The sequence below is a fragment of the Molossus molossus genome, unplaced genomic scaffold (genome assembly GCF_014108415.1).
Source record: "Molossus molossus isolate mMolMol1 unplaced genomic scaffold, mMolMol1.p scaffold_m16_p_1, whole genome shotgun sequence".
NCBI lineage: Eukaryota > Metazoa > Chordata > Mammalia > Chiroptera > Molossidae > Molossus > Molossus molossus.
In genome coordinates this window covers 36,703,462-36,728,467 of record NW_023425344.1, presented here as the reverse complement: position 1 = coordinate 36,728,467, position 25,006 = coordinate 36,703,462, and the positions used below count along the sequence as shown (strand labels likewise).

The following is a 25,006-nucleotide window of genomic DNA, read 5'->3' as shown; positions in this document are numbered from 1 at the left end:
GACCTTCAGCAGTCGTTGTGACGTCCCTGTTGGGCATCGCACTGCCATTATAGACTTGACTTCTCCACGCCTCTGTCCCCTACTCAGAATGCAGAAGTAATCGTGTTATCTATTTCCAAGGGTTATCGGGAGAATTATAATCACACATGTAAAGCACTTTGCCTAATACATATGCTTAACTATGATGTTTAACTATGATTATCAGCTTATTATTTATGGTAAATTATTTCCCTGCTTGAATTGTATTTACCTGAAGAGCTTGCCCGGAGGGGCGGGGGCCATTAGGGATGGACCGGCAGGGTGTCTGGGGAGCAAGCAAGGGTCCTCAGAGCTGTGCAGAGATACACGCTTCCTCAGTTCCGCCACAGTTTTCCTGGGGCAGTGCCGGCAGCCAGTGACTGACACGGGGGCCGGCTGTCCCTCGGCAGGCTGCCCACCAGGACCTTTCCTGTGTCCGCCGTGGCTCGTAGGCAGAGATGCTGGATTCTGTGGTAAGCAGACAGAAGTCAGCCGCTGACGGTGCGGGCGAGACCCTGAGGGGGTCAGTAAGGAGAACTTCTGCGCATAAAACAGGTCACTGCGTCAGAGAATGTTTGTGCTGAAAGGCACCTCAGCAAACGTCTTGTCCGGCATCTTCCTCTCCTTACGTAGCAAGTGCGAAAAGGGCCTGGACTGAGGCAGAGCTGGGGTGCGAGCCCAGCTTGTGCCCCGCCTGGCCAGAAATAAACAAACAAGCAGTACCTGCCTTGCAGTGCTAACAAAGGGGCCTCACAGCCCGGCGAGGTTTTAATGTGCAAGCACAGGTTCGTGACCTCGCGATGAAGCCTGGGATCAAATGTTTATGCAGGGGTGTGTTTTCTAATTGCACTCAGAGTGTCATTGTTTCCTTGCCTACCTTGGGGAGCAAGCCAGCCCTGCTTAGTCTAAAGGAACAATTTTGATGCAACGAGAGAAAAGGAACCTTTTCTCCTTTGTGTCTGACTCTCGTCCTGTGTACAAAGGACCTGTGTTCTAGGGAGTGCCTGGGGATGGCCCTGGGATCCTGACCACCACGTTCACTGTGCAACTGCACAAGGAGGCCGTCTGTCAGGTTTAATGGTGCTCTCTTAAAAGCAGCAACAACCAGTCAGTTCATAAAAAACAGCCCTTGTTGAGCCGTGCTTGGGCTGGTTAACTTAGATTTATATTAACAAATAAAAACGTAAGTATAACCTTGGTCTGAGGTAAGCACGTACCTCTACCAGCTCTGGGTTTTCATCCAAACTTGGGCCACCTGGCCGAGCACTTAGAGCCGCATGTTGAAGTCTCATCTCTGTGGGCAAAATCGGATGAGGGTCGAGTGGAAGAAGTCAGGTACAAGGGGAGTACTTTGGCCGAGAGCTCCATGAATAACCTCCTTTCTCTGGTCGTGGGACCTGGTGTGCGCCTGCCACTGTGAGGCTGCAGAAGAGACAGGAACAAAGGCTCAGAACCGTGCTTGGTGAGCGAGGACCTTCGGGCTTCAGCCTTCGCGAGGGGTCAGCGGGATCCGTGAGCCCGCAAACTGCCCCGTCAGGAGAGCCGCTGCTGTTCACAGCTGCTGGGAGCTGGGAGCTGCTGCCAGCACTTTGGTAACTTGGCCCCCATACTGTTCCTACCCTGCCGATTCCCGCAGTGTTCCTCGCAGGGGGCAGAAGGAGATAATTCTCCAGATGTTGCCAGTTTTGTGTCCATCTGATGTTTAGACGGTGCGCCAGGCTCCTATATGCCAAGAGACTCACACACCCAGCGCCTGCAGACCCGGAGGGCGTGTTTCACAGGCTGTCGTCCGTGTGGCCTCCGCTCCGCACAGGTGGAGATGCTGAGTCGCACTGGGCCCCTTACATTTTCCAACCCTTCTGGTTGCAGCCCACTCCTCTGGAAGGCCAGCATTTGCACTTGAAGCCCAGGGTGGTTTCTGGAATTGTGGGGTATCTCTGATCCCCTTGACCTCCTCCTTTAGGTGATTTTAGTGAATCCCCCCAAACGCCAAAGACCGGGGCTATGAAGAAGTGTTTCATGCTGACCTCCAGTCTGGCTTTGCTAGAATGCTAGGATTTCAGCAACACCATCCCCCTTGTCGCGTCCCACTTGGCCACCCTTCTGGCTGGGACAGGTCCAGCAGCACTGCCGAGGCCTGGGGGCCCAGGACCTCAAATCGTCGGTGGACATGCTTTTGCCGGCCCCGCACCAGACCTCCTCATGGGAATCCTTCATGGGGAACGGCTCTTCCTCTTCCTCTACTCGATTTTAGTGGGAACGATCAGACCTCCCCTTCTGGGCCACAGAACGGGCCAGCTGGACTTCTTGTCTAGAACTTGACTCTGCAATGAAAGGAAGAGCCTACCTTCTAGCAGTGAAGCTGGGAAGACATGCTCGCGAGAGCTGCTGACTGCCCTGCTCCGTGCCTCCGGGGCCTGGAAACAGTGGTCCGCCGGGTGGAGGCTGACCGCACGCAGGAGAGCGGTTCTCTGTGGCATTCAACGTAAATTGGAGCCCTGGCCGGTTTGGCTCAGCGGTTAGAGCGTTGGCCTGCGGACCGGAGAGTCCCGGGCTTGGTTCTCGCTAAGGGCACGTACCTTGGTTGCAGTTTGTCCCCAGCCCCAACCGGGGTCGTCTGGGTGGCAACCAGTCGATGTTTCTCTCTCTTCCCCCTCTCTCCCTCCTGTCCTATCTGAAGATAGATGCAAATCTGTCCTCGGGTGAGGATTAAAAAAAAAAAAATTTAAAGTAAATCGGAGCAGGGGCTCCGGAGTCCAGTGCCAGGCCGGCATCCAGTTCTGTGACAGCGGATGGTGACTCCTTAAGCAAACCACTCACCCCTGAGCTCTGGCTCCACGTGTGCAAAATGGGGTCATATTAACGTCCCCTTTTCAGGGCCACTGTGAGGAGAGAATGTTCTAAGAGACACAAAGGGCTTCACATAGGTTCATCGCATTAGTAAACACTGAATAATTTGGAGCAATTTATGGTTATCTATGTTGCTTCTGGGAAACGGGACTTGGCAGACTGCAGGAGGAGACCGTGGGACGCAGGAAGAAAGATGCTGGTGTGACCTGCGCTGTAGGACCGAACTGAGAGCCGCCCTGCAACCCGCCGCCCGAAGCCGCCTCTCCATACAGGGCAGAGGGCGAGGCCTGCACACCAGCTGCCAGCGGTGGGAAGCCTGGCACCTAGCTGCTCTCCGCTTCCTCCTAGCCCGGCTCCTGCGCGGGGGAGACGAGGAAGGTGAAGAGTGGGAGGAAAGTAGCCGACAGATGGAGCGAGGAAGTCGGCGAAGAGGATCAGCGTGGGAGAAGACGCCGGCAGGAGCAGGAGGGGTAGGTGAAGAGGGTGGGTTGAGATTCTCTTTTGTGGATCAAAAGGAGCAGGAAAGAAAGGGAAGCAGATCAAAGCGGATTGTGCGCGGTACAGATCGGAGCTGGCTCCTCGAGGGAGGAGGGAGCCCCTTCTGTGTCTCTATGGCCCGAAAAAAATCTCTCACCTTCCCACTTCTTAGTCAGACACGTGCATCTACACACCCGTCAGCTCCTGGAGCTTGTGTTTGTGCTTAAAGGACACGATTCGATCCTGGAACTAATGTATGCACTCCTTTGATACTGATACAGCTGTGTAAGCCACGGCTATTTTACTGTTTCCTCAGACTCTCCCTGTATGATGTTTGCTAGACTGCTTGGTCCTTTTTTGGGGTTGTTTTTCAAGCTTGGGATCTGTTTGCCCATGTGTATATGAAATTGCTGATTTCCCCCCAGATTTGGCCTATGAAACAGCAATTTTTCACTTCCTCCCACTCCTCCAAAAGTGCAACAGCATTTTTCCAGGTTTAGGCTATGACTGTCGGTTTCTCGTGGCCGCCTGCCCAGAGCACCTGCCTGATGTGGCAGGACGCTGGTTAGCTGTTGAGGACGGAGGGCGGGCCCAGAGCAGCTCACCCAGACAGCACCCTCCTGGGCCAGGCCCGGCTCCTGAGCTCGGGCTCACACTCCCCCCACCAACCCCACCACAGAGGTGCCAGCGGCAGCGTGCTGGCATGAGGGGAAGGGGTCAGGGGAGCGCCCCGGTTCCATAGCAGGAGGCGGCAGAACGAAGATTCGAACCCAGACAGCCAGCTCAATAGTCGTGGTCCTCACCACTGAGCTACAAATGTTTGACCAGACAGTGGGCAGTCACTGCTCGGGTGACCAGGGCTGCAGCCTGCTGCTGTCATCATGCAGCGGCTATTCCTGCCCCGCCTTTTCACTTTTGGAGGTCCTGGTATTGTTGTTGGCTTGTCTGAAGTCATTTTTCTGGATAACCTCTAGTATAAATCCATGGGCAATTATCCACTCAGGGATTTTATTTTTATCTACTCTTTTACCTCCACTCTCCCACTCCTTGGTTCACTTCCTCCCACTCCTCCAACCACTTCCTCCCACTCCCAGATCACTTCCTCCCACTCCTCCGATCACTTCCTCCTACTTCTCGGTTCACTTCCTCCCACTTCTCTCTTCTCTTCCTCTCACTCCTCCAATCACTTCCTCCCACTCCCCCGATCACTTCCTTCCACTCCTCCAATCACTTCCTCCCACTCCTTCGATCACTTCCTCTCACTCCTCTGATGACTTCCTCCCACTCCTCTGTTCACTTCCTCACTCTCCTCCCATCACTTCCTCCCACTCCTCTGTTCACTTCCTCCCACGTCGCAGCTCCTGAGACTGGACCAAGCTTTTCCTTGGTTATCTTCTCATTCATGCCTCACAATCCCTGTGTCCCGGGTAAGCAAACTGACACTCTGACAGTGGACCAAGGCCTTTCCCGGGTCTCACATGTGACTCACCTATAGACAAGCACGTGACTGAAGACCGTCCCCAGAGCTCGCCGGACATGTTGGAGACGTGTGGCCCCGCTCCACCTCTCAGGACTCTGGCTCACAGTGAGAGATCCACCCTCCCTGACAGGATTGGTGTCTCAGTGCTGTCTGGAAACTTCTTTATATAGCAGACAGACTAGAGGTCCCCTTCCTCCTTTTTGTTATGCTCTAGGCTGGCTGTCCTGCAATATCCAAGTCACAGTCATTGGCATGCACTGCCACCAGGTCTGCAGGGTGCAAAACCAAGTTAGATGCACATGCTTTACTACATTATCATTGTAAACTAATGTCATGAAATGACCGCTTTTGAGTTTTTTATTTGCCAGGTGGGGACAATTATAATACCAACTCCCTCAAGGGCGCCTGGTGAGGACTGAGGAGGTAATGGGCGGAGCTCAGGGCCTGGTGCTTTACAAGGGCTCAGATAATGTAGCTGTTGTTGCAGCAATTATTTGTTACTTGTTGCTGTGATTTGTGGTGCTGTTACTTTTCCAACAGCAGAGTTACCAGCAGAGTAAGTTGCTAGTCCTGTGGGCATTGTAAAGCTGTAAACACTTTTCTCCTATTCTATGGCTACTAAAAAGATACTTTTACTAGATTTCAAGATGCCAGTTATTCTTTTCCATGGGTTCCCTGCTATTTGGTGACTTTCCCAAGGAACATTTGGGTGTCATGGAGATTTCTATTTGTATCTGGGAAAAAGCGGGGGAGAATTTAGGTAGCATTTTAGGGAATGAAAGGATTATCATTTTTCTAATGGACCTGTTTCCAACATGCGTCCCCTTATCACTAACAGGTTGTAAAGCTGTCCCACTCTAAATCATGAGTTGCATATCAGCAAAGAAAAATGCTGTCAGCGATCTGGATGGCAGCTCCCTGGTGCCTGGTTCACCTACGTGTTCTCCATTTGCAGTTACTACTTACTTCAAACTACATTTTAAAATTAGCTGTTGCAATAATGGAAATATTTTAAGTCTATATTTAGAATTGGGATGGGGAGCAGATAAACTTCATTCCCAAGTAAAAGTGAACTGGCCCTGTTGAACTTACTTGCTCTATTCTCTCCCTGGAGTTGTTACCCTGTAAAGGTGCCAAGTCGTAAGCTTTCCAATCCCTTGCAGTAAACTGTCTGCGGGGGTGGGAGGCAGTGGGGGTAGGGAGTAGCTTTCGGCTGTTACTCAGACAGACAGACAGAAAGCAGAAGTGTGACTTTCCTACTCTCATCCTGTTTTCTGCCCTGGTCCAGACTCCTCTTTAGCAACCGGACGTCTGAACCCACGTCTAAGTGCTACGTCTGTGTACAGATATCACACTTCCTGCAATGGGTTAGGCACAAGCTGGACTCATCTATTATGTGTTGGTTTTTACCAGTGTAGTGGGCACCAATCTCAGGACAGATGCAACTTAAATTTTTTTTTTCTCTAACTTTTTTTTTCCCTTTAATCTTTATTGATTTTAGAGAGAGAGGAAGGGAGATGGAGAGAGAGGTAGAAAAACATCGATGAGAGAGAACATCGATTGGCCGCCTGCTGCATGCTCCCCACTGGGGATTTGGCCCACAACCTGGGCATGTGCCCTGACTGGGAATCGAACTGGCGACCTCTTGGTGCATGGGTCAGTGCTCAACCACTGAGCCACACCAGCCTGGCTAAAATATGGAACCCTTCACGAATTTGCATGTCATCCTTGCACAGGGGCCATGCTAATCTTCTCTGTACCGTTCCAGTTTTAGTACGTGTGCTGCCGCAGCGAGCACTCTCTCTTAATTTGTGCATGGTGCTCCTGTTCCCCGGTGCTCTGTCCCCGAAATCATCCCCACGACATCCCTCATCGGTCCTCCGCTGTCAATCCACAGGCCCTGGTGGGTGGCTGTTTGGAAGGCCCCTTGGACCCAGCACGCTCCATCTCCCCCTTTCTCTTTGAAATCCATTAGTGCAAGGAAGCTTTCTGCTGCCTTGAGCAGGGAACTCTGAGAGTCTGTTTGCAGCTTCATCTATGGCCATGCTACCCTGAGCCATGGGTGGTGCTGAGCTGTGGAACCTGTGACCCCATCTGACACCGACACCGCCATTTCTGCTCTGTGTCCACTGTGTTCCTGGGCTCCACTCTGGAGGTGAAGCATAGACGCCCCTTCTTCTGTAAATCTACAAGCATGTCTAAGGGCTCCCCCTCTCTCCCCAAGGACTTCCTCGACCCAGGGACCTTTCTCTGGTCTTGGGATCAAGAAGCCTAACTCTGCCTCTTTCAGTCTCCTAAGTGTCCTCAGGACCTAACTTTCGGAATGCAGCACCTAGCTGGCTGAGAGGAGATGGGTTGTAGGATCAAAAGAAATATGATTCCTCACACACATGCAATCCGTTAATATTTTAAAATGTCATCTTGCCACACCAGTGCCACTTGCAGAGTAACCTCCTTCTTCTGTTGTCCCAGATGTAAGCTAAGGGCCTCTTCATCTTGTCCCATACCCTGCCCACTAGCGTCTGCTGTCCTGTCGGGTGTGCATGTGTATTTGTTGAGGCCATCAGCCCATCATTTCTGCCCGGGCAGCCTCGCAGCCAGCGTGACATGGTACACTGGAGATGCACGCTGCAAGGCCAGGCTTCCCCTGCCTGGCAGGAGACTCTCCCAGGAAGGGGTACTTCCCTCCGCTGTCCTGGATTCAGGGTCCAAAGCACTCGCGCCCATTCTGACATCCTGGTGGTACAGGCCTCCCATGTCTAGGCCCTAAAGCAAAGGATGAGAGGTTTGTCCTTTCCTTGTTTCCGTGGCGCGTTTGGGTCTGGCCCGTGTGCTTCACACGTGGACCCCTGTGTCTTCCAAGAAGTGGGGAAGGTCTAGACTTCAGGGTGGTCACTGAAGACTTCAGTTCCAGCAGCGGGACCCGTGGGCGAGGGGAATTTATTTCTCTGTGCCTCTCGGTAAGCTTGCGGGAAAAACGTCTTCCTGGAACCCTCAGGGAAGACAGCTCATAAATAAGAGTCTGAGAACACCTGCTGGTGAAGTCAGACATGAAAGTAACGGGCCTCAGACATCAGAAGGGAAAGTGCTGCTTTCAGAACCAGCTGAAGCCACAAACGGCAGCTGGAGGCGAGTGCGCTGCGTCTGCAAAGAGCAGCCCTGGGTTCCCGGCTCTGAACCCTGGACGGGTTTTCATAACGCACAACTGGAAAGTTCCCACCGTTAAAATATACGTATGTAAGTATTGCATTTAAAAATAAATGTGTGTGTGTGTGTAGTAAAGTGGTGTCAGGGTATTTTAGTGTCCTATGAGAATATGTGATGAGCCCTGGCCGGTTTGGCTCAGCGGTTGGAGTGTCGGCCTGCAGACCAGAGAGTCCCAGGTTCGGTTCCCACTCGGCGCACGTACCCAAAAAAGAATATGTGATGAGAACATGGAGCCCCAAAGAGGTCATGTGGCTTTGCCTCAGGCCCCACAGAGCTGAGGGCTCGGCATCGTCTATGGAAGTCAGAGCTCCTGGCTGTTCGTCCTGTGTTTCTCCTCCAGAAGCTTTTATGTGCAGAATTTTAACTCAGCCTGATGATGCAAGAGAGACGTTTTAAGCCGTATCTTAAGCTGCCTGCTTTTAATAAATTGTTATTAAAAGTGCCTCTGTAGAGAGAAGAAAATAGAAAGCAGGATGTGGGAGACAGAGAATATACATTACAACCCTGGAAATAGACACAGAGACAGAATCAACCCGCCCATTGTTTAAAATCCAGCCTGTCCACCCCCACGAAGGTTGCACACTGGCAGGAAAGAGAACGGATCCGGCCTTTCCTCCCGTTGGCTACTTGTTCGGGTGGCTGCATCCTCGGGGCTCCTAACTCATACATCGACGTAGGAGTCGGAAAGGGTGATGGTAGCTCCCCGTGCGAGCTGTCGGTTACAGTGAAGAGCTCGGCATGTCACCGCCAGCAGTGGGACATCGTTCAGTCCTTTCCTAGCTCACTGGCGTCTTCAAGGTCACATTGAAGTCCTTGTAGTTCTCTCTCATTGCAGAAGAGGAAACAGATTCCAAGTTAAAGAATCTGTCCGAAGGTCCACCATAAATCCAGGTCTTCCGACTCAAAATTCCTCGTTTCCACTGCAGCTGCCTCCATTGTGATTTCCCCGTCTTTTAGGGACCCTGGGCCTTGTGGGGGCGCCGGGAGGGCCATGGCTCTGCTGACTGAGAGCCAAGCTCCGGGGAGCAAGGAGGGAGGGAAAGGCACTGTCTACAGAGCACCTGCTGTGCTCCAGGCCCTGGCCCTTCAGCCCACCCTCGCTCACCTGCGACCCTGCCTGCTTACCTCGTCAGACTCAACGTGCGGCGGTCTCATTTCCCTGATTACATGCAAAGTTGCATATTTTTCACACTCCACGTGATTTCCTCAATAATTTTCCTCTTCACGTTCTTTGCCTAGTTTTCTACTTGTTTTTTGTCTTTTCCCTATTGATTTCTTCATTGTCTGTATAGTCCTTTGTTGGTTTTTTATGTTACAAATATATTAGCTTTAGGCTGGTCTTTTCACTCTGTTTATGGTATACTTCAATTTTTCTAAAAGTTTTTAAATGTTGGTTTTTTTACATTCAGGTCTTTAATACCCTAGAATTGCTTTTTTTCATATAATTTATGAAATAGGGATCAAATTTTATATGGATTATGCCCAAACGCTACCTGTTGAGTAGTTCTCCCTTCCCCGCTGAAGTGCAGGCCGTCTTGGTTTACACTGTCTGCGTACACCGGGATGGGCTCCGTTTCATTCCCGTCTGTCCCCGTGCCAAGACCACACTGTTCATCTTCAAGTTTGTCTTGGCTCTCTTAACCCTTCGCTTTCCCACAGAAGTTTTAGAATTGTTAATTGCACTCACACACACCTCACTTCTGTGATTTTCACTGGAAGTGTACTGAATTAATAGATTAATTTGGAGATAATTGACATTCCTGTCTTAATCCCTGATGGTGCTTGAGTTTGGGAATACGTATCCCAGGCGAATGAAGGCCAGAGCTCGCTCTGAACAATGAGGTGACGCCTGGCTTCTGTCTGGCAGCCCCCTGCAAACGGAGAGCTCTCTCCAAGTGGCCATCCTTGATTGAACTTTGAGTGCATTACAACAGAGCCAAGGTGGGAAATGATTATTGTAGTGCAATTTGCCAAGATTTTTTTCTAGCTGAGTGATCAAATATATGTCATTAGGGAGAAGAGAACATGTAAGAACAGTGCCCAGTCGGCCGGATTCCCATGACAGCCTGCCGGAGAGCAGTCTCCCCCATCAGGGCACCGTGAGCTGGAAATGTCGCCAGTTAGACCAGAGTCAAAACGGAACAAGGAGAAAACAAGAATAGTGTCTTCAAGTCTGCTGTGTTTGATGTGTCCTGGCCAATTTCATTCCAAAGACCCTTCCCCTCTGGCGATGGAGGGCTTTCTTCCTCTCAGCTTTCCTACCACAAATACCAAGATTCCAGGAAAAACAATCCCTGATCCTCACCCAAGGACATTTTTCGATATTTTGTTCAGATAAAGTGAGAGAGAGAGAGAGAAACATCGATGTGAAAGCGACACATCGAGTGGTTGCCACCCACACGACCCAACCAGGGCTGGGGACAAACTGCAACCGAGGTACGTGCCCTTAGCAGGAACCGAACCCCGGTCTCTCCGGACCGCAGGCCGACGCTCTAACCGCTGAGCCAAACGGCCAGGGCCAATCCCTGAATTCTAGAGTAATAATGACAGTTCTTCATTCTGGAAGGCTTTGATACTGTTAATGAGGACTTTTAAAGGATGAGAGCCTATTTATTTTAATTCTTAAGATATATGTAACCGCCCTGGCTGGTTTGGCTCAGCAGTTAGAGCGTTGGCCTGCAGTCCGGAGAGACCCGGGTTCGGTTCCCGCTAAGGGCATGTACCTCGGTTGCAGTTTGTCCCCGGCCCTGGTTGGTCGTGCGGGTGGCAGCCACTCGATGTGTCCCTTCACGTCGATGTTTCTCTCTCTCTCTCCCTCTCTCTCCATCCCACTCTATCTGTACAAAAATGGAGGAATATCCTCGGGTGAGGATTAAAAAAAAAAAAAAGATATATGTAACTGTATTATATTAAGCAACATAAATACACATAATATTTCTGAGTAGGGGAATAAAAACATGCTCATAGCGTTGAGCATAGTCATTGTCACGGTAAGTCATTTGTAGTTCCAATTATCGTGAGAATTGTAGTACTCCTTTCCCTTTGTTCGAGTCGGAACCATGAATCTGAGGTTTCTACATCAAACATGGTTTTAGGGAGAAGTAAGAGGAGCAGATATTCCTAACCTTTTTAAGGAATACTCTGGCCTTTAATAATTTTAAAACATAGCATTTCCTATCCTTCTAAAGTTGCTCAATTAAATATATATATTTTTTTACTTTTTAAGTATTTTGCTATGAGATGTTGAGGATATCTTTGGGATCCTTCTAAGATAAACCTCTGATATCCATAGGTGATCCTCACTCGTTTGAAGGGAAAACATAGCTGGCTGAGCATCAGAACCAGCCGTGGCATGAGCAGGGCAGCGCCCAGCCCCGCGCCCAGAGATTCTGGGTTAGCCTCTGAGTCTCCCATGCTTTTGGGGCAGGCACCTTCTCTCAACATGTTACACGTAACCTATTTTACTTTCCCCACTATATTTAATCATTCCAAATTCACAGGCTTTTCTTTTCTCTTTAAAGTAGAAGATCTAGAAAGTGATTCCAACGGATGCAGCATTTGCTTTGAAAATCCAGTTAATTTAAGAATAAGACAAAACGTCTTTAATGCAGAAATCCCTAGCTCATTATTCCTTACTGAAAAAACAGGAAAGCATATTACCATTCTCATGAGTCTTTCTATAAGTGGGAAGGTGGAGAGAGAAAAAGAGAATTAAATGTAAAGTCTGTCAAAGAAGCATTCCGTTTGAAACTCGTATTGTTTTACGTTTCCTGGAAAGTCTGCCCAGGAATATCTGGTAACTGAGGTCTGTGGCAGGCCACGGTCTGGTGGGAGCTGTGACTTTCTGTCGATAAGGATTCTGTCCCCTTGGTTTCGTTTATTAGCGCTGGTGTTTTTGGATTGAAGTGTTTTGCCCTTGACTTCAGCAGAAGCACAGCTCATTTTCGCATGGATTAACTCTTAGAACAGATAAAAAAAAGAAATAGTGGTACATCCTCGTATTTAGTCCCATGACAAAGATAGGGTATCATTTGCCTAAGTTCCAAAACCATGTGTTTGGGGGAAGAAAATCTTAAGTGAGGGCTCAGGTTATAGAAATAAGTAGGCAACTTGGTTTTCTGGGCTAAGATTCTAGTTCACTAAAGAAAAGTTTTAAGTTCAACATACAATTAAAATTCATAGCACGTATATGAATATAGTCTCGCTGAACAAAATTTAAACAATATGGAGAAAAGCATGAGTTTCTCTTGATGTCTCTCCTTTTCTAATTCCACTCCTCTTCTCATGACCCTCTTCATCCATTTGGATATAATCTTCCACACTCTTCCAAGTGTTCACATACAAAGGGATGGGCAAAGTCATACCTCGAAATATATAGGGTTTTTAAGAACACAGGACATCACAGTCTGCATATTGTTCTGCTTCCTGATTTTTCCACCTAGTTGTCTTAGACTTCTCTCCGGGTCACCACGAATAGGTCTACCATGTTCAACTTCTAATGGCTGCATAATAGTCTGTGTTATCAATTTAATCTTTATCTGTGGCTGTGCACATTAGATCATTGTTCCTAACTACCTTCAGCTACAAACCATGCATAGTGACCACCCTTCTACTTACTTCTTTGTACCCAAGTAAGGTTATTTCAAGGGTAGAGTCCTAAAAGTAGAGTTGCTGGATCAAAGGGCCTAAACATTTGTACTTTTGGTAGATGCCACCGTACTGCCCTCCAAAATGACGCTGCAGATCTACATTTCCACCAACCCTGTGCATTACCACCAAGGCTTGATATCATCAAGCTTTAAAATATTTGCACTGAATAGTGAAGGGAAAAAAAACTACATTATACTTTGACTTAATAAGATTTAATTATTAAAGCCTTTTAAGAATGCCATCTAATAAATTTGTACACATACACAGAGGAACCCTTTGTCTGCCCATATGCTCATGTTTAGGTTCACTGTAAATACATCTGGTTAGACCCACAAGTCACAACTGCCCCCAGAGCCCAATTTGAAGACACAGTCACTGGCTACTATGGCAACCAGCTTTGTGCTAGATGCTGGGGAAAGAGGTGACTGTAACAAGAGGAGAGGTGACAGTGGCTTCTGGAAAATATCCTTCCTCCTGGCGTAAAGGGATGCCTGGAAATGCTCTTCAGGAGAACTAATCCCTGCATGTTAAACTCTGCCCCTTTGACGAGACTTTCACTCCAGAAGGGAGCACTGGTGACCCGTAGACCCTTTCAGCTCCACCTTCAGTGTTCTTTAGTGAGATTAGCTAGTTGACAGGAAGCAACAGGGCCTGGAGGGAACTGGAATTCAGGAGAAGGAGGTGGTCAAGAATTATCTATGGCTAGTGTGGCAAAAGAAGGTTTGATTCCCTTCAGGCAGCGTGAAGACATTGAGTAACTGCAGGGAGGGACGTCAGCAGGAGGCCACCTTCCCCTGCCACCAGTTGACTTGGAGGTCACCTCACCCACCTATCGCTTTGCTCAGAGGAATGTGTCTAATCAAACATTAGGAGACAGTGCCAAGCCAATCGACTAAAGTGGATTTAAAGCCAGATTAGAAAGCTGAAATAGCTCATCTATGATGTCAGTTAACCAGTGATGTCATCGAGAGCAAAGTTTAGATGATAAATGCGTCATTAGAACAACAGCTATAGGCAGTTGGATTTTCTTTTATAGAAGGGTCATAACATGTATTTCTTTACAGTGTTGATAATTTTTTTTTTTCTTTTTTTGCCTTATGGTCTCTTATTTTAGGGTTTAACTCTATTTGTCAAGGTTCAATTCTTAAATCTGAGATCCTGGGGGCAGGAGAGGGAGCTTAACATTTGCAAGACATGGTTGTTATAAAGTAGTATCATTTTCAGTGTCCTCTCCCCAACTGTTGAACATCTGGGTATTGAATTCAATAACATTGTTGCAGCACGGACATCTTTAAACAATGAGACAAGTAGTAATATGTCATTTGTATGAATAAAGAAATAAAAGAATCCTCATTCTTCATAAATATAGGGAACAAACTGGTGGTTGCCAGATGGAGGGGGGTTGGGAGGCTGGTGAAAAGGTGAAGGGATTGAGAAGTACAAACTGGCAGTTACAAAATAGTCACAGGGATGTAAAATACAGCACAGGGAATGCAGTCAATAATATTGTAACAACTATGTATGGTGTCAGGTGGGTACTAACTTATGGGGAGGGGGATCACTCTGTAAGTTATATAAACGTCTAACCACTATCTATACACCTGAAACTAATATAATATTGACTGTCAACTGTAACTAGAAAAAAAGATACTCAGTGTTGATGTAAATTGACATAAAATAAGTATTGAGAGATTTTATGCTTCATTATATTAATTCAGACACGGCTAAAAGGGACAGAATGTGTTTAGAATTTCGGACGTGTTATCTATTACTAAATAAAGCCCATTGGGAATATTTTTAGTGCATATTATTATTGTCAGTTTCTAATGGTTCACCTGCTGAATAATTGTCTGTACCATTGACATTTTGACAATTTGGAGCTTTTATTTTTAGACTCTCATTTCATTGTATTGTTTGGTAAAGAAAATGTTCTCATTGGGCTCAAAATAAAGGTGTACCATGTGTGTGTATCCCTCCTCCCTTGCAGTTCTATTTTAGGCATATTTAGGGTTGGGAAGGAACAAAGAAGCCCAGATGAGTCTTATAGAGCCATTGCAGTGTGAGGTCAGGGTCTCTCTTCATGCCATCCCTGTTATACTAGGTTTTGTTTTTCATAATGGATAAGCCCAATGCCTATCTGCAACAGGGACTTTTAAAAAGCTGTGAGTGACTGCCATGGTTTCTTTAATATGAGTTGTTTAAAATTCAGCACATCCTGTAAGGCTCACTCTTGATCACTAATGCCGGAGAAGCCGGGCTGCTTGCCTCCCTGGGAGAGGCACGCGGTCCTGAAGCCCCGGGCTGCTCCCACACCTTTGTTTTGATTTCACTCTGTGGACCATGTCAGATTTTCTATAGCAGCAGCAGGGTAATGTCAAATTCAGATAATACTAAATTCCATTCTGCTTAATGCTTTCTGTGTTTGTTTGGATTTTTTTTTTTTTCTTTTCCCTTCCATGGTAGATTTATGTGGGTCATATCCTTAGCTATCATTTTTGTTTTTGTGTCTTTCTAAAAATATTTTTATTAATTTTTTTTTTTTTTTAGAGAAAGAGAGAAAGGGAGAGATAAATAGAAACATTGATGTAAGAGAGAAATATCAATCGGCTGCCTCCTGCACGCCATCCACTGGAAATCGAGTCCACAACCCGGGCACGTGCTCTGACTGGGAATCGAACCGGGACCTCTCAGTCCATGGGATGATGCTCAACCACTGAGCCATCCCGACTGGGCAAGCTGTCTTAAGCTTTGTTATATATATATATCCCATTTTGATAAGGAATAATCGCGCATTAAAATGCCCAGGGTAGCTACAGTACTTCCCAGGCCAAGCCACTGGCCCACCTGCTCTGAGTACTGGTTATTAGAGGGAAATGCCTTGTCCCTGCCCCTCACCCTGAGACGCTGCTCAGTGAGAGTCCTACCTAAAGACTAAACAGCAGCTACCTTTCACTGTGTCAGAGGGTGTCAAGCCTTTCCGAGCACTAACTCGTGACTCCCCTCGACAGCCCTCTGAAGGAGGTACCATTGTCACCCGTATTTAATTGATGAAGCCCAGAAAGCTTATGTAACTTGTCTAGGCCCACTCAGCTAGTGCGTGGCAGAACCAGAAATCACACCCGTCTCCCCGGCCCAGGAGCCCGTGGTCCTAACAGCCACATGATTCTATCTTTCCTGAGTCAGGATCATCAGCCAAGATGGGCACATCTCTCCAGATCAGCTCCCAACTGCTCTCAGATACCAGCACTGGATCCGAATGTCGAGCTTCCTTCTAACTAACACGCACTTTCCAGCGCCGCTCACGCCCACGGCCCACGGCCTCCGTGTCCCGCACTGAGCCGTCGCTTGCCAAATCGGCTACAGCTTCTGCCCTTCGCTGTCCTTTTGCTGTGGCTACCACTTTTCTGCCACAAGTTGCGATTTTACCCCTTCGCCCCACTTTCTGTGCACTGGCCCCTCCCACACCTAGATGCTGGAAACATGTCTGCTCGCATGCTGTTTCCATCACGCGCGCCCTGCTGAAGAGCCAGCAGTAGCTACCTGGCATCCAGCATTATTGTGGCCTTCTGACATTCTCCATCCGGTCAGGAACTTGCCCCCATGACCTGCCTTTCTGAATGTCCCTGACCCTTCCCCGGCAGGCCTTCTGTTTCAGCACGCAGTCCGTCTCCGCGGGAGCCATTCATTCAGCAGGCGCTGGTGTGTGCCTTATGTTCGCCAGATACGTGAGCCAGTGTGAGTGTCTGACGTGTGGGCTCCTTGTCCGGTGATGGAGCAGGCTCAGCGCAGTGGGAGGGTGCCCGACACCGTGTTCCGGGGTCTCTGAGAGGACTGCAGGGGAGCGTCTAAGCTACTGGGCAAGAAACCAAGGAGTGCAAAGTGTAGTTTTCTAGGTTTTGCTGTCCAGAAACAGCCACCAAAGGAAGCTAAGAAGGTGTCTTATCTGCCATGTGTCTATTTTCTCACATGTCTGTTCGTTTATTGTCTGTCTCCTCAACTAGAATGTAAGAGCCCTGAAGCAGGAATGTTGTCCTTGTTCATAGATGCATCTCCTAAAAGCTGCAGCTAGTGTAGTAGGTACTTAATAAATACGTTTAATTAATTCAGTCATCTGGAAGTAGCCTTCTAGAATGGTGCTTAGAAGGAGTGTGAAACTAATTGCCAGAACTTAGCAATGTAACTGCTGACCAGGGGCTGGGGAGAGCGAGGGAGATGACTTGGGAAAGGCATCAAGGAGAAGCAGCATTTGCCAGGTGCAGGATCTGGAAGGACATTTCTAACAGGGAAGAGCATGCCGGAGGCTCTTCGCCACCCCTCCCCATGGAACGTGCCCATTTCTACCCCCAGAGAGCACCATGTTCTCTTTCCACCACTTGACATGCCCTTCCCTCCCCAACTCTCTATCACTCTGCATCTGCTCCTCCTTAGTCCTTTTCCTACGACAAGAAGCCCCTTGCCCATTGCCACAGGACAGATTGCACCCAGTCTGAGCCTCAGAGATCATTGGCTTAGGGATTCTAAGTGCCCTTCTGAAATTTAAACTCATAAGAGCAGTTTTATGATCCCTATTATTTCCTCTACGTGCCTCTTTCTAGCTGCTCTTGGAATCTCCAGGTTGCAAGAGTCCTCCTCCGTCGTCCTCAAATCTGCCCGATGTGTTGACCCTTCTAGAGTTAAGTTGTTAAATTACTCAAAGACCAAGACTATGCCATTAACTTCCAAAGTAGGATTTCTTTTCCTCCCTAGACCTCATAGGCCTGGATGTGTCTCTGAAGTATTTCCAGCCAGGAGAGCCATTCATTTCTTAATTTCCAAGAAATTAAGGGATCTCTTTCTGCAGCTCAGAATTCAGACCTGCAGGGCTGACTGCGAGAAGCCTGCGTCATTCTGAGGTCCGATACCGGTTGTCAAGGACCTCAGACTTGTTGGTGCTCAGGAGTCTCCAAACTTCCTTAGACGCCTTTCTACCTCCAGAGCTTCTGTTCGCTGTCAGGAGACCAATCAGCATGGATTGGCTGTTCCATGGCAGGCACTGGGCAGGGTCTGATGAATATGTCAAAAAGTCCAGAATAAGTAGGGAAGCCCTGGCCAGTGTGGCTCGGGGGGTTGGGCACCATCCCGTGCACTGAAAGGTTGCCAATTTGATTTCCAGTCATGGCACATTCCTAGGTTTCTGGCTCGATGCCCAGTCAGGGGTATGCAGAAGGCAGCCGATCTCACAAGGATGTTTCTCTCTAAAAAGTCAATTACTCTGTGTGTGTGTGTGTGTGTGTGTGTGTGTGTGTGTGTGTGTCTCAGAAGAATGGTAGGGAAGACCAGCAAGCAAAATGCCCTCAGTCCTCCTGAGTTGTGGTGGCAGCCACCTGGGAATGTGTGCTCCCTGCTTGAGTTTGAATTCCTGAGCCACTGGACTGAGGCCTGCTGTCACCAGCAGGGTGGAGCACCTCTCCTGGCTTTCTGTCTGTGGTGTCATCAGCCAGTGGCAGCATGGCACCACAGCAGTGTTTGCCAGGGTGAGGCAGATGGCACATTCCTACCAAATGGGTGCAAACCTGAGCAGGACGAGAATGACGTTAATGACACATCTTTATTTGGCCATCATTTCTCATTTGCTTTCCTAGTTGTTCCTTCTCAGTTTTTTCCCCCCTTTCCCTGGCTTCTAGTATACTCCCCGCCCCACCCCCTCCTAGCCCTGCCTGTAGCTCACTGACCCGTACTGAAATGGCCACGTCACTTGTCTGCAGCCTACGCTAGACTGGGCTCCTGCAGGCAGAGGCCGCAGCCTCTTGCTCCCTCTGAGGGTCCTGTTGCGGTGCCTGATGCAGCGTGAGGACGCATGCTGTCTGTGTTTTCTGAATGACTGACTGTCTTTCCCACCTCTTGTTTGGTCCAAGAGTAACCTACTTGCATATGCTTTTTGCAGACAATGTAGCACAATCTCGGGTTTCAGACAGACTTGAATCTGAAACTCACCTCTGTCAGTTACTAGCTATAAAACCTTAGCTAACTCCCCTTCCCTCTCCGAACTTCAGTTTCCGCGTCTGTAAAATGGACATAGTGCCTACTGCTCAGTGCTGCTGAAAAGGTTAGGTGTTTTTAACATGCAAATATCTAAAATACAATAAAGGTCAATGTTTGTTTTCATTTACCTTCTAATTGGCTATATAGATTCTTTCTTTTCCTCTTATTCATCCAGAATTTGGAAGGTTGGTGTTTGTATCAGTTAGGATGGGCTAATAACCAACAACACCAGAATCTCAGTGGCTTAAAACAACAATGCTTTGTTTTTTCTCTGCACTCTGTCCCCCTCCGGTCTCTGGGGGCTGTCAGACAGCCTTTCGTGAGGACTGCGACAGGTGGACGGAAGTGGGAAATTGCATGTCGGATTGTGAAGGCGCCCCTCAGAAGCGGCACATGTCACTGACACTCATACTTGATCCCCCACTGTGAGCCCCGTGGTCATTCCACCTTATCCAGGGAAGCGTGTAACACCACCACGCGGCAGGAAGGGAACTGGGGTGTTGTTGAGCATGTGAACACCCCAGCGCTGCTTAAGATGAGTTGACATTAAAGTAGCATGAGATCTGAAGTTACTTTGAGGACTGGTGAGCAAATGAGTAAAATCAAGAAGATTGTAATGGTGAGTGGGCAGCCTTCTCGAGAGAACAGACTATTTTAAGGCTATTAAGTGTTAGCTATTGGCTGTGGGGCCCTAGAGTTGCAGTCCAGACGTGAATATCCATCACAACAGGGTGTAGGGCCCCTGCTTGTTAGTAGACACCGATCACCAGATTAGCCTACATTCAGTATGCACCTGCGGGTAATAAAAGTACATTTTCCCCCAAAACTAACCTAGAATTTAAGTTTGCCATAATTTAAACTGACCCTTCTCCTGGCTGTTTGTTTAAATTTGGGCTATTTTACTGTGTTTATGCTTTACTTCTTATCATGATCACTCAGTTGTTTATTGCTTGCCTGCTGTGGTAAAAATGTAACATTAAAGAGTCTGGCCCTGGCTGGAGTGGGGCAGTGGTTAGTGTGTCAGCCCACACATGGGAGGGTCAAGGGTTCTATTCCCGGTCAAGGGCACATACTTGGGTTGCAGGTTCGATCCCCGGCCTTGGTTGAGGCCCATGTGGGAAGCAACCAGTCAATGTGTCTCTCTCACATCCATCTTTCTCTCTGTCTCTCTTCTTTCTCTCTCCTCCCTCTCCTCCTCTCCCCTTTCTTCCACTCTCTCTTAAAAAAAAAAAAAAATCAATGGAGAGAACATCCTTGAGTGAGGATTAACAAAAACAAACAAACAAACAAGCAACAAAAAAAAAGGAGTCTGGGCTCTGGGTCCTGACTGCCTAGGTTCAAAGTATGATTCTGCCATTAATTGGCTGTGTGACCTTGGTCAAGTTACTCAACCTCTCTGTGCCTCATTTTTCTCATCTGTGAATTAGGGATGGTGGGAGCACCTACTTCACAGGATAGTTTTGAGGGTTAATTGAAGTAATGCATATAAAGTACTCACAGTAGTACTTGTCACACGATCAGTGCTCAATAAATGTAACTATCATCATTTTCAGGCATAGTGGGGAAATGCAAAGGAAGTTTGATGCAGGAAGAAATTTTTGTTTTGTTTGCTGTTGTATCCCACTCTTAGAACGTGCCTCATGTCAGGCACTCAGTACATATTTGTTGAGTGAATCAATGAATGGGCTCTAACCTCATGAAATTTAAAATCCAGCCTAATCCTTGATTCCTTTCTTGGAATAATAAGAGAACTTCCTTCTCTTAAAAGCTGCCTTGACCAACATTGAATTTCCTCTTTTCACAGTTAGGTGTTTTCTGATGCATGCTAAAATAAGTAAATATTAGCCCATCAGATCAGCTTACATAGAACTAATACATACGTGAGTTGATTTAAAGTTAACTTACAGGACAAGACTGAGTGAATAATGGAACAGGCAGGACACAGAGAGGGCAGAATAAAAGCGATCAAGAAAGGGCTAATAAAGCTAAAGCTTGGGGACACCCCTGTGGCTGCCACCAGGCAGAAGGCAAAGGAGCAAAGGGGCTTGAGCTTCCCCAGTCAGGTGGTGCAGAGCAGACGGGCCAGGAGCCGAGGGCCAGCCTGATGTCGGAAGCCAGGCAGTGTTCGCCAAGGCTTGTGGGAGAACTGAGTGCGTGTTGGCAGGACTCAGAAAAGCAAACAGACTCGAGAGTGCCGGGGGAAGAGGATCGGCATCTTAGGGTCTTATTTGAAGGCAGGGCTAGGGCTGACCCTGTAAATCACAGAGCAGAATGTACCTGAACCCACACTAAAGGCGGAGTCAGTCTTTCCCATCAGGTTTTCCTCTCCATTAGAAATATAGACTTTGCTCTTAACCTTATTCAGAGGTATGGAAACCCTGAAGACCACGCTGAAGGGTGAAAAAGGAAAGTGAGCATCTGATTCCTGCCATGAATCAGGGATGAGGTGGCAGGGTTAGGCAGGTGCAGCGGTGGTGCTCAGAAATGTCCACTTGGGGAAGGTCAGCTCAGGTAGCCAGGAATAAACTACCCCACTGCCCAGGGGCCAGCCTCTCCCCACCGGCTAAAGGGAGTGGTACTCTGGGCAGCCATGGAAAAGGAAAGGATGAAATTGATGTCTGTTGCGTTTCAGAACTGGAGTATCTTTATTGTGTAGCTAATCTAAAACTGAAATTTTATGCTTATTTTTGAAAAATCAAACAAAACCAAAGTACATAGGGTAGAAGGTGGAAGTCTCCCATAATTCCAGAGATAACCTTTGCTAGGTATCTTTGATAGGTATTGTTTCATTCAATAACTGATCATTGAGCACCACCTATATGTGCCAGATACAAACACTACTTTAGGAGGTTCAAATACATCAATAGTTCAAACAAAGATCTTTGTCTGTACTCAGCTTACATTCTAGAGCTGTGCTAACACTGTAGCCACATGTAACTATTAAGTTAATTAAAATTAAATGCAATTTAAAATTGAGATTCCTCAGTCACGCTAGCCACATTGGAAGTGCTCAATAGCCATTGTAGCTAGTGGTACCATGTTAGACCACATATAGAACATGTTCATCGCTGCAGAAAGTTCTACTGGACAATGGAATTCTAGAGGAATAATGACTATTAACAGTTTGGAATATATACATATACTGTGTGTGTATTTATATCTGTGTGTGTGTGTATATATCTCAAAACATATAATGTAGGTGTCCTACAGAGCATATGTAGTATACCTCCTGTTCAGCAATCTCCTCTTATCACTTAATCTAGTACAGGCATCTTCTTTTGTCAATAAATAGTAGGTCAAACACATCCATGTTTGCCCTCCTATTGATGGGTGTTTAATTTAATTCCAGTTTTTCACCGTTATAAACAATATAACTGTGACCACCCTTGGGACCTATATCCTTACGCATTTCTCCAACCCTTGCTGAACATGCATTCCACAGAGTGGGCTAAAACAACACGTGTAACGTGCTGAGCACACGACGGGAGCTCCGAGCGTGCTGGCGTGTGTGCCTGGGACCGTTCAGGAGCCCCTGGAGTGGCCATTTCAGGGAACTGCTGCTTCGGAGGTTTCCTGCCTCGGTCAGTCCCTGAGGCTTTTCACAACCAACTGACCAGACAGCTGCCTCAGACGTAAAGCCCTGGCCCATAGCCAACAATTCTCCATGGAGTTTGGGGGTTTTGTTTATTTTTTGCTTTTTGTTTTCAGAACAATTACACCTTTTGAATCTAACCACACATTAGATTTACTGACCACCTCCTGAGTGTCTGGTCCCGAATGTGGTGCCAAACCCCTTGCAGTTTTGAGACCTGTTCAGCTTTATGAGCTCACAGTGAAGCCTTTGTGACCAGACTGTTTGTCCAACCCAGTCCTGAGCTGCTACACAACCTTCTCACCCGGAGGGAGGAAGCACTTGCAGAAATGAAGGCAGATGTCGGCTGGTGTTTGAGGAGAGAATTGGATGATCTGGGTGGGTCGTTCTGTCTTTCCCTTGTGGCAGCCTAAAATAAATTCTAACCATTCTGGAGTTTTGGTTTCTAAAGACACTCCCAACTCCTTTGCCTTTTCAGCGAAACAAGAAACTGACTTTGTTCCGGGGTTGAATGTATATTCTGCCTTCAGATCAGAGAGCTGGCTTAGCTAACCGGTTCTTCAACCCCTCCCCCCACCCACCTTTTGGGGTGGGGGGGTGGGGGGTGGAGTTCAGCTCTGAGTCCAGGGCCCCCCACATCACCCTCCAAAACATGTGGTGGACATAGAGTAACTGTGAAAACAGCTATGGGCTTAAGAATGTCCCTGCCCAGAGCACGTGAAAGCTTAGGAACCTTAAGACACTGTGATAATTTGTTTCTGTTGACAGTTTAAACGGCCCTGTAGCTACCTCCATCAAAGGTGGAAGGAGGCGGGTGAGAGACTTTGTAGGAGCTTAAGACTGATGGGGTTGGGACAGGTAAGAAGGGCCTGGAAGGCTGCAGGTGGCAGCTCTCTCCACCCCAGCAGGAAGCCAGCTCCATCCGTAGGGTCAGGTGCAGGGAGGTCAGCCGCCTTCCTTCCTGCCCCTTCCGGACCCCTGAGTGCAGGAGGAAGGCAGCTCCCTGCAAGCTTTCCTGGTCCTCTGCCTTTGTTTGCGGTGTCCACCCTCAAGGCTCGTCCTTGCCTGATAAAGAAGCAAAGAGGATGAAAAGAAGGTGTACGTTCACCCTTCTCCCCCATGCCATGGGCCCCGGCAACCCCCGCTGGACCCCGTCCCATCTCTGAACCAGGCCCGGCTCACCCACACACTGATCCACGCTGCCTCCAAAAGAAAATACAGAAAAGCGATAGATAAGAGGCCTCATTGAGTGGGAGCTTGTATTTCAGTGTAGCCATGCTGACTCGGTTCAATGGAGATTTACAACGGCAGGTGCGGGGGAACCTTAGACCGAGGCAGAGGGTGATTTTTGTGTGTGTTGGGAGAAGGGGGGCGGGGGTCTCATTTGATCTGTCTGCTACTGGAAGAAATATAAACCCCATTTGCTCTTCTGTTCTTTCAAGAAACAAAAGGGATGAAAGGGACTTCAGGCCAGTAAGCTTCCCTTTTGTCCTTCCTTGTTCTCAAATAGATCAGAAAATGATCCCATATTTCTAACCACCTAGCTTTCCTAAAAATGTAAATAAAAAGACACGACTGTCCCTCCGTACTTACAAACCTCATGGTAATAAGCTCACTGCAGCTGGGGCTCAAGAAACATAATGGAAAAGAGAAGACTGTTACCCTCTTTAGAACTCCCCTAAGTGACAGTGAGAACCAGAGGCAGAGAAGGGCCCAGGAGTGCGAAAGGCCTTTAAAGATGCTACAATTTGGACCTCTGATTTCATCCTTCCCGACAGTGGACAATTAGCCATAGCACACGTCTGTATCATTAGTAGAAAGGCCAAACCTTGAGTGATTTATTCATTGTTACTTGGATAAGAAAGCATTTCCCAGTGACACATCACAGCCCGAAATGACACATATTATTTCCACACTCAATTTTGGTGGCATTTCTCAAATAAAGTACAACCTTTTCTCTTAAAAATCCTTCATGGGCCACGGACCTTTGGTACTATTTTTTAAACCAGCCACGAGACCTGAACTAAGATTCGGACAGGAGCAGAAATACTGCGCCTGGATGTGGTCCTTCCCAGCTTCGTTCTTCGCTGGCACCTCCAGGACGCCTTCCAGGTGACCTCTGGGGGCCTCCGCGGCAGCTGCATCAGGCAGAGCCACCCTCCCCCAGCACACGGGCATCTGCATGGGACAGCAGGGAGGGCAGAGAGTGCAGACGGCGGGTGCAGGGCTGCTTGCAGGGGGTGGCACACCAGGCACACTCCCCGAGGACAGGCGGGATCAGCCCCTAGCAGGTCTTGGAAGGACTCTCCGTGGAAAGAGCATCTGGGCTTTATTTCCGTCTCTCTGAATGCCAGACTGGCTCATTGGCTCTGAAACTATGCACCAGGGGACACTGTCCCCTGCTAAAATCAAATGATGGCAGTCTCTTCGCAAGGCAGTGAAAAATAGTGTAAGAAGATCAGATTTTTCCCACTGCACGTTTACATCCATTCTACGTTTTCTTTCTTTTTTCTTTTTTTTTTTTTATCCTCACCAGAGGACATTTTTCCATTTTTTTGTACAGATAGAGCGGGAGGGAGAGAGAGAGAGAGAGAAACATCGACGTGAAAGGGACACATCGAGTGGCTGCCACCCGCACGACTAACCAGGGCCGGGGACAAACTGCAACCGAGGTACGTGCCCTTAGCGGGAACCGAACCTGGGTCTCTCCA

At 48.1% G+C, this 25,006-nt stretch overlaps 1 protein-coding gene and 1 non-coding gene across 4 annotated transcripts in view; one reads left to right on the top strand and one right to left on the bottom strand.

Moving 5' to 3' along the window:
- The window catches only part of SCFD2 (sec1 family domain containing 2), a 394,530-nt gene that overhangs the window by 310,955 nt on the left and 58,569 nt on the right, over positions 1 to 25,006 (top strand). The window lies entirely within an intron of this gene.
- LOC118621306 lies at positions 6,517 to 6,623 on the bottom strand. The gene has a single exon (XR_004957668.1). It is a non-coding gene; the product is annotated as a U6 spliceosomal RNA (small nuclear RNA).